Source organism: Elephantulus edwardii, unplaced genomic scaffold, assembly GCF_000299155.1.
Source record: "Elephantulus edwardii isolate Elephantulus edwardi_28Jun2011 unplaced genomic scaffold, EleEdw1.0 scaffold00011, whole genome shotgun sequence".
Lineage (NCBI taxonomy): Eukaryota > Metazoa > Chordata > Mammalia > Macroscelidea > Macroscelididae > Elephantulus > Elephantulus edwardii.
Genome location: NW_006399761.1, coordinates 19,940,403 through 19,948,112, shown reverse-complemented (window position 1 = coordinate 19,948,112; position 7,710 = coordinate 19,940,403).

Sequence of the window (7,710 nt, the reverse complement as noted above, 5' to 3'; positions counted from 1 at the left end):
AAAAAAAAAGAACCTCTTGCTAAAGAACAAGGATGTCCATTTAAAGACTAAAATGTGCCTGACGTTAAGCCATGGTATTTTCAATGGCTCTGTATGCGTGCCAAAATGGAACAATGATTAAAAAAGACCAAAGAAGAATTAATGCCTTTGAACTATGGTTTTGGTGAGGAGTACTGGATAGCTCATGGGCTACCATGAGATATCAAAACAGCAAATTAATCTATCTTGGAGAAAGTGTAATCAGAGGGTTCCGTAGAGGCAAGAATGGTGAAATTTGGTCTCCCATAACCTGGGTGTGTTGTTAGGAGAGGTGAGTCTTTGGAAAGGGACCTCATACTCTGAAAAACTGAGGGTCATAAAAGAGGAAGACACTTACAGAACTGGATTGGCACGGTGACTGCAAGAATGGGCTTAAACATGATGGAAGTTGTGAGAACGGGATAAGATAGGCAAGGCTTCAATCTGTAGTTCCTATGAGTCGTAGTTGATTCTCAATTTGATGATATCTAACAGCAACAATGTTGTTGTTATGTGCCATTGAGTGGCTTGCGACTCATAGCGACCCTATGTACAACAGCCCTAAACCCTGCTCTATCCTGTGCCACTCTCATTGCCTCTGACACATCCATCCCGATTACCCCAGTCACCAAATCAATCCACCTCATAGAGGGCCGTCCCCTCCTGCGCTATCCCTCCACCCTCCCAAGCATGATGTCCCTCTCCAAGGACCGGTCTCTCCTTACAACATGTCCAAAGTATTTCAGACGAAGCTCCAAAATCCTTGCCTCCAAGGAGTTGCTTAATTTAATCCTCTCCAGGATGAATCTGTTTGTTTTCTTGTCAGTCCATGGTACATTCAATACTCTTCTCCAGCACCACAGCTCAAAGGCATCAACTCTCCTTCTGTCCTCCCTAGTCATTGTCCAACTCTCTGATGCATAACAAGTGATTGCAAAGACCATGGCCTGTATCAGGCACACCTTAGTCTCCAGAGAGACACCGTTGCTTTGAGTGCTTTAGAGAGGTCCCTAACAGCAGACTTTCCCATCGCAATACGTTTTTTGATTTCCTGGCTGCTGGTACCAAGAGTGTTGACTGTGGAGCCGAGCAAACTGAAGCTGTGAACAATCTCAATCTCTTCGCCATCCATCCTGATGCTACCAATTGGCCCAGTGTTGAGAATATTTGTCTTCTTGACATTGAGCTTCAGTCCATACTGAAGGCTGCAGTCCTTGACCCTCTGCAGGAAGTGCAGGAGGTCCTCCTCAGTTTCAGCAAGCAGGGTTGTGTCATCTGCATAATGCAGATTGTTGATAGATCTTCCACCAATCCTAACGCCACAATTCTCCTCATAGAGCCCAGCCTTCTGAATTTCCTTGGACAGTTGGGTATACAGGCAACCCCAGTCACCACTATTTTTCCTTCTGCCCTTTTTCTGTAGAACTGTCCTTTCTTTTCAGAAATGTAGAGCCAATGGGGAGTTATGCAGAGATTCTCTTCCTTCCTGCTCTAGAGGGAGCTCTGGTGGCCTAATGGTAAGAAGCTGAGCTGCAATCCCGAAGGCACATGGTTCAACCCCAGCAGCCGTACGGTGTACTGCCTCTGAAAACCCACTGCAGGGTCAACTTTGGGTTGATTCCAACACAATTTTTTTCCAGAACGTACAGATAGTCATGTCCACATCTGGACAGTCGCTTCTGCATAAAACGACAAAAATCCCAAATGCAAATCTTCCTATTCACTCGCTCACTTACTCACCAGGAATTCAGATCTCAGGAGCACCACACTCATCATTTTCCTTTTGAAATGATTTCCCATTGTGGATTTGCCTGTTGCTACTCTGCCTTGTTCATGGTGTTCGTACATTTTAAATCCTCTGAGAGCACCTTTTCTCTTCCCTCTGACACAGGTTGATGTGCTGGGAGGTCGACTGGGAGGTGTTCCTCCATCCAGATTGGTGCCTGGGTTAGAAGCTCAGGGCTGTGACCTTGACTTTGTCGTGATCATTCCCTCTCTCTGGACCTGACTTCTTTCAAGACCTGTTCCTCCCTCTTCTGCTGCCTGAGAATGGAGGGTCAGGATGTATCCAAACTGCCATTCTTGCCTGCAAAAGAGCACTTGTCCTTCTCTGGTGGCAAACTGCCTAGAGCTTGGTACAAAAAGAAACTACAGGTTAAATTAGTACAATAACATCAGCTGCTGTCTGTTGTTTTTCACTATGTTCTAAGGTGTTAATTGTGGATCTAAGCAAGATGAAGCTGTCGACAGTTTTAGTTTCTTCTCCATCCATCATGATGTTGCCTATTGGTTCATGGTAAGAACTTCGTTTTCTTGATACTGAGATGTCAACAGTTTCATCTTGCTTGGATCCACAGTTAACACCCTTGGTACCAGCAGTCAGGAAATAAGGAGACACACTGCACTGAGAAAATGTGAAGTTAGGGGTCCTCTCCAAATTATTAAGGAGTAATGATATCAGTTAGAAAACGAAAGTGTTTCTGATTCAGGCCATAGTCTTTCTGATGACTTAATATGCATCTGAGAGCTGGACAAAGAATAAGGATGACAGACAAAGAATTGATGCCTTTGAGCTGTGGTGTTGGAGGAGAGCACTGAACATCCCATGGATGGCCAAAAGAGCAAACAAATATGTCTTGGAAAGGGTGCAACCGGAGTGTTTCTTGGAGGCAAGAATCATGAGGCTTCACATACTTCGGGCATGTTGCTAGGAGGTGCTATTCCTTGGAAAAGGACATGATTCTAGGAAGGGTGGAGGGTTGGTGAAAGAGAGGAAGACCCTCAACCAGGTGGACTGACACAGTGACTGCTGCAGTGGGCTCTTGTGTGTCAGGAAGTGTGAGGATGGTGCAGGACAGAACAGGGTTCAGATCTTTTGTTCATAGGGTCGCTATGAGTTGTACTCGACTCAAGGGCACCTAACAACAACAATACCAACAACAACATGTTCTAAGAATGTGATAAATATGTTGTTATAATTTTGTAGGTGGTGGTTGTTGTTGTGGATCATTGAGTCAGAACCGACCCAACACTGACCCTCCAATTGGGTTTCCAGAGGCAGTAAATAGCACTAGAAGAGATTACCCATCTTTCTCCTGCAGAGCAGCTGATGGATTTGAAGTGCCTGCCTTCAGGTTGACAGCACAACAGCTCCTTACCAGTAGGCCATTGAGTCAGCTCCAACTCATAGTGACCTTATATACAACCAAAGCAAACATCACTCGGTCTTGTGAGATGCTCACAATTGCTGGGGATCTGAGTCCATTGTCATAGCCACTGTGCTCTTCTCTTTAATGCCAACCTTCTACTTTCTGGATCCTGATGGCATCCGGATCCTAATCTCCAGGGACTAGACCCTCCTGATAACATGTCCCAAGGATGCGAGACCAAATCTCGGCATCTTTGCCTCTAAGTAAACTTCTGGCTCTATCTACTTCCTTCAAGAAGTTTCTGGTTTTGGCTGCCCATGGTGCATTCAACACTCTTCACCAACTCCATCCAAATCCAAAGGCCTCAGTTCTTCAGGCTTCCCTTTCCATTGTCCGACTTCCACATACACATAACGTGATAGAAAATACCATGGGTCAGGTACAACTTAGCCCTTAAAGTAACATCTTTTCTATTGAGCACTTCTAAGAGGTCATTTGCAACAGATGTGCGTTGTTTAATTTCTTGACTGCCGCTTCCAGGAGCACCAATTGTGGATAGAAATAAAAAGGAAATCCTCGACAATGGCAGTTTTTGCTTCCTTTATCTTGATGTTGCTTATTGATGCAGCTGAAGATTTTTGTTTTCTTTATGAAAAGTCGGAATCCACACTGAAGGTTGTAGTCTTTGATTTTCATCAGTAAGTGCTCCAAGTCTTCATCCTCAGCAAAGAAGGGTCTATCATTTGCATATTTCAAACTGGTAATCGGTCTTCTTCCAATCTTGATGCCACGTTCTTCTTCATATACCCTAGTTTTTCAGATTATGTGCTCAGGGAAGAGACTAAATAAATATGGTGAAAAGATGTATACTTTCCTTGATTTTGAGTCCTTTGTTTTGTTCAAACAACTACTTCTTGGTCCATGCACAAGCTCCACACAAGCATATTAAGGGTTCTGGAATTACCGTTCTTCAAAATGTTATTTTTAATTTGTTATGGGCTATGCAGTTGAATGATTTTGCATATTCAGGAAGACACAGCCATCTTTCTGATCTTTTCTGCTTTCAGTCAAGATCTACCTTATTCCAGCAATAATATTTATCATTCTTTGTTCTTTTCTGAATCAACTTGAATTTTTGAAGCTTAGGGTGATGATGCAACATTCCCAGGGGCATGCAAGTAGTGCTGGGGCTTTGATGTGGCTCCAGAAACTTCACTCCTAGCCTCTACAGAACCCTCCCCACCAACTCTCTCGTTGACGTCCCTGGGTGACACACACAGCCAGGTGCTTGATTGTTACCAAAGTCTTGGGAGTTCGATTCACTGGAGTACTTCAGAAGAAACTCTGGCTGTCTGATTCCAAAAGACCCCTCCACACACTTGTGGAGTGCAGCTCACGGTGACTCTCCATTGGATTTCAGAGGCCATAAATCTTCACAAGAGGAGATTACCTCGATTTCCTCCCACCGAGCAGCTAGTGAATTCGAACCACTAGTGCTTCAGTTAGGAGTCAAACAGAGGGTATCAGAGATCAAAGATAGATGACCTATGCACATGAGATGAGGCTATGGCTTTGACATCATTTCCACTGTATTTTAAGCTTCTGCACTAGGACACTTTGATGGCTTTAGTGATAAGGAGTTGCACACTGCCAACCCAAAGGCAGGTGGTTCAAATCCACCAATCGCTTGGTGGGAGGAAGATGGACAGTCTCCTCCCATGTGATTTACTGCCTCTGATAAATCAGCGTTGGAGGACACTGTATGAGTTGGTTCCACTCAAAGGTACATAACACACAGTATTTAATGACCTGTAGACCGTTCATTTAAAATGGAACTTGATGAAAAACAGCAACCTTTACTTTTTCTATGTGAGATACCACAGTATTTTTAGAAAATCATCATAAACAAAGTTGTTCCCCTGCACCTATGGGGTGCACCTGCACCTGTCTGTCTGTTTGTTTGAAATGTGGTGGTTGGTGTGTTGCTGTAATATTGGAGGCTATGTTACCAGGACTTTAAATACCTGCAGCATCACCGATTTAAAGGGAGCTTCCAGAGGGATTCTTTGTGAAAATGAAGCTTATGGCTCACAAAGGTTATTGATTGGGAGAATTCTGGAAGATAAGCACCCTGGATTGGAAGCCAAGACACAGTAGTCACAGGGAGCTCTGGTGGCCCAGTGGTAAGACATTGCACTGCCAACTCTAAAGTACATGATTCAAATCTATCAACTACTCCAAGACGTAAAGATGAGCATTCCTCATGTATGACTTACAGCCTCTGAAAACTCACTATAGGGTCAACTGAGAGTTGGTTCTCACCGGCCTGCATAGACTGCCATCACCACCGACACACAGAAGTCACCACCATGGGCTCAGATACTAAAGATGGCACAGGACTGAACAACGTTATTCACAAGGTCACCATGAATGGGAGTTGACATTATGACATCTAACAACAAGATCGTACAAGATGGAATTCCGGACTCTATGGGAACTATGAAAAGCACGAAACTCAGTCCCTGTCCTCAAGTTACTTAGAGTCAGCTCTATTTTAATAATGTCAAGGACTTGAAGTTTAAGCCTAGAAGCAAATATTTAGCAATGGAAAGGTGTAATGTGATTAATTCCTACACAAGAACGCCATGCATAATATGTTGAGGAAGTTCATGTCTTTGATGTTCCTTTGGCGTTTTTACACTTTTGATTAGGCACCAAAGGCAGAATGAATTTAGATGACAGAAAGGAAAAAAAATCCCACACCAAAACCAAACCAACCAGTTGTAGGCAACGCTGTGGCTCAAAAGGGTTAGATCAGAGCTGCAGGAAGAGAAAGTGAGTCTATGAAAATAATGGAAGACAGGTTTAGAAATGTATTTGGGTTTATGTCACGGAGATTCTTTGGTGCCAGGCAATGCTTTGTTTCATAGTAGACAAAGCCGTCACAAGTCAGAAGTAACTAGATGGTAACTAATAACAACCAGAGGGGTTATATTTTACAGGCAATATACGCTTTTTGTTAAAAAAAATATTCAGAGGAAATGTTAGATATGCGGAACTCTAAGCAGGCCAATGACTCCGTGGGTGACTGATTATTGAAGACCAAAAATCAAATCGAATTCACAGTAGTTGAGTACATTCTGATTCAAAGCATCTATTTGTCTAATACTGAGGGTAAATAAACAAAGCAACTTCAGTGACGTAGTGCATAGTGTGTTAGGCTGTTAATCTGAAGGTCAGAAGTTCTAATCCATCAGCCACTCTGAGGGGAAAAGATGAATCATCTCTTCTCAGAAAGAATAATAGTCCTGGGACCTGACGGAAGGTCACTGTAAGGCAGAATCAGCTTGATGATAATGGGTGTGGGATTTTAGATTTGGGGGCAAACTATGCAGATATGCTGAACACATTCAAATGAGGAATGGTTCTATGTTCTATCTGAAGGCTCCTTTTTGCTCCGTTGCTGTTAAAGGCTACCAAGTCCCTTCTGACTCAGCAGCCCCAAACAAAGTGTTGTGGTTGTGTACCAACACGTTGGAGTCAACTCGTGACTGGCCCTCCAGCAGGTTTTCAGAGTAAACTGCACCAAATGAGATTGCCCCTCTTTCTCCTATGGAGCAGCTGGTGGATTCGAACTGTGTGCCTCTGAGTTGGCGTTACTACTCCTTACCACTAAGCCACCCGAGTTCCCTCACCTGTTGCTATGCCGGAGCCCATTGCTGTGGTCACTGTGTCATGCCTTCTTGCGGAGATGCCATCCTCACTTTCACTGACCCTCCACTTGACCAAGCATGATGTCTTTTTCCAGGACTTGTCCCCTCCTGAGGACATCGCCAATGCGTGTGAGATAAAAATCCTAAAGCTCCTTCTGAGAAGTGTTCTAATTGCACTTGTTTCTAAGACACATTTATGTGTTCTTTTGTCAGGTCATGGTTTATTGAGTATCTTCTGCCAGCCTCATAATTCAAAGGCATAAATTCTTCTTTAACCTTTCTTATTCATTGTCTGACTCTCATATACTTATGTGGCAATTGGAAATATTCAGCCTTGCGCCAGGCACTCCTTAGTCCTCAACATGACATCCTTGTTCTTGGTACTTTAGGGAGACCCTTTGCGTAGATTTGTCTTCTCCGTGTAGTGCCTCATTTGATTTCTTACCTATTGTTTATATCAGCATTAATAGTAGATTCCTTTGCACTAAACCAAAAAAACAAATCCACTGCTGTTTAATTGATTCTGGCTTTGATTGGTTTCCAGGGACTTAAACTCTTTAAGAGAAGAGACAATTCAGCTTTCTTCTTCAGAATGACTGGTGGATTTGAACTTTTGGCCTACGTATAGGTTAGCAGCCCAACACACAAACCACTACGCCATGAGTGTTCAACTCCAGGCTATCCATGGAAACAAGCACAAGACTTGCATTAGATATTGTTTGTTGTTAGAACTCAGAAGAGTCTACAGATTCCTGAACCTTGAGGTTCACGGACACTTAGTTCCTAGAGTTTAGCTAATTTTTTTTTTATATTCCAAAGGAAAAAAGCAT